Source organism: Manacus vitellinus, unplaced genomic scaffold, assembly GCF_001715985.3.
Source record: "Manacus vitellinus isolate BGI_N305 unplaced genomic scaffold, ASM171598v3 scaffold_24_pilon, whole genome shotgun sequence".
NCBI lineage: Eukaryota > Metazoa > Chordata > Aves > Passeriformes > Pipridae > Manacus > Manacus vitellinus.
In genome coordinates this window covers 1,510,663-1,512,256 of record NW_021939798.1, presented here as the reverse complement: position 1 = coordinate 1,512,256, position 1,594 = coordinate 1,510,663, and the positions used below count along the sequence as shown (strand labels likewise).

The following is a 1,594-nucleotide window of genomic DNA, read 5'->3' as shown; positions in this document are numbered from 1 at the left end:
CCATCCCTGGAAGTGTCCAAGGCCAGGTTGGACAGGGCTTGGAGCAACCTGGGCTGGTGGAAGGTGTCCCTGCCCATGGCAGGGGGTGGGATGAGAAGGTCCCTTCCAACCCAAACCAAACTCAAGATTCTATGATTTGGGGGCAAAATGTGGACCTAAATGGAGGGGGATGGATTCTGAGTGATTGAGATGGAAAAAAAGAACAGGAGGAGGAAGAGAAGGAGGTGGAGGGAGCACTCAAGAGATCAGACAATCCTGAGATGGAAAGTGCTAAACTGCAGCACAGACAGCAAGAGAAATCCGAGGAAGGTGGGGAAATAATACAGAGAGGGAAAGTAGCAGATGGTGCCAGAAAACAGAGTAAGGGAGTCAGGAAATCTTTATTTTACAGGCCATGCAGGTGTGGTCAGTGCCTGCAGAAACACTGTGGTAACAGGGCAGGATGAGAAGGTCTGACACCCTCCAAACCTTCCAAAGTGGGAAACTGAGGCTCTGCACAGCCCACGAGTCCCAGACCTTGCAGGATTCTGCCAAAGCTCTGCCTTTGCAGTGTCCATAGTACTTCTGCAGTGTCTTTAGGCTATTTGGAAATGAACATAATTAAAACTAAGCATCATCTCCAATCTACTGGGGAATGGACAGCTGATATTCCTCACGTGGGGCAGCTGAATTTCCCACAGAAAAGAATAATCAAAAGTGATCTTTGGAGCTCAGAGGCAGCAACTGAACGACCATGAGGGAAGCCAAAGTCAGATATTCCCTCTCTGATTTAAAATTGAAACAATTGATCAATTGTCCTTGCTAGAATTAATAGCAAAACAAATAAGCCTGCAATATTAAGCTGAAATTCATTGCCTGGTCTGGCTGGATCCAAATGTCTGGGGTCTCCCAGGAGTCCTCTGGATATTTATTATGATCGAATGAATTGCATTTTGGTACATAAAATAGAGATATTGAACAATTTTAAAGTAAAGGTCATTTTCAAAAGAATGGGATTTTTTAATTTTTTTTAAGTGTGTGAATTAGGAGTTTCAAACTGTGCAGCAAAGGGCAGAGTCAGAAATGGGCAGAGGTATCCAGAGAGAAGGAGGTGGAATTTCAATCAGCTTTTGATTAAAGATTTAAAGAATTAAATTAAAGAAACTGCATCTTGTCTGCTCTGGGGTGGGGGGGGAAGTAGGGGGTTCTCAGGTTCAGAGTTATCAGACACACCTGAGCTTCTGGTGAAGTTTGGTGGCAGAAACACTGCAATGGAATTTCTCCTTCCTAGTGCCAGGAAAGGGCCCTGGGGGTCCTGGAGGTGCCAGTTGTCCCTGAGTCAGCAGTGCCCTGGCAGCCAGGGGGGACATCCCTGTCCTGGGGCATCAGGGAGGGGATTGTCCTGCTCTGCTCTGCCCTGGGGCGGCCTCACCTCAACATTGGGGCAGTTTGGGGGACACAATGGAAGGAAGAGATTGAGCCATTAGAGAGTGTCCAAAAGAGGGAAGGAGGATGGGGAAGGGCCTTGATTTGAAGGTGTGTGAGGACACTGAGGGCACTTGGTGTGTTCAGCTGGAGAAGAGGAGACTGAGGGGAGACCTCAGTGCAGTTCCAC

General features: G+C 47.6%; 1 protein-coding gene across 1 annotated transcript in view; it reads left to right on the top strand.

The window, feature by feature from the left end:
* SHISA6 (shisa family member 6) overlaps positions 1–1,594 on the top strand; it is a gene marked incomplete at its 5' end in the record, with an annotated part of 261,715 nt that overhangs the window by 119,312 nt on the left and 140,809 nt on the right. The gene's annotated exons all lie outside the window — the stretch shown is intronic.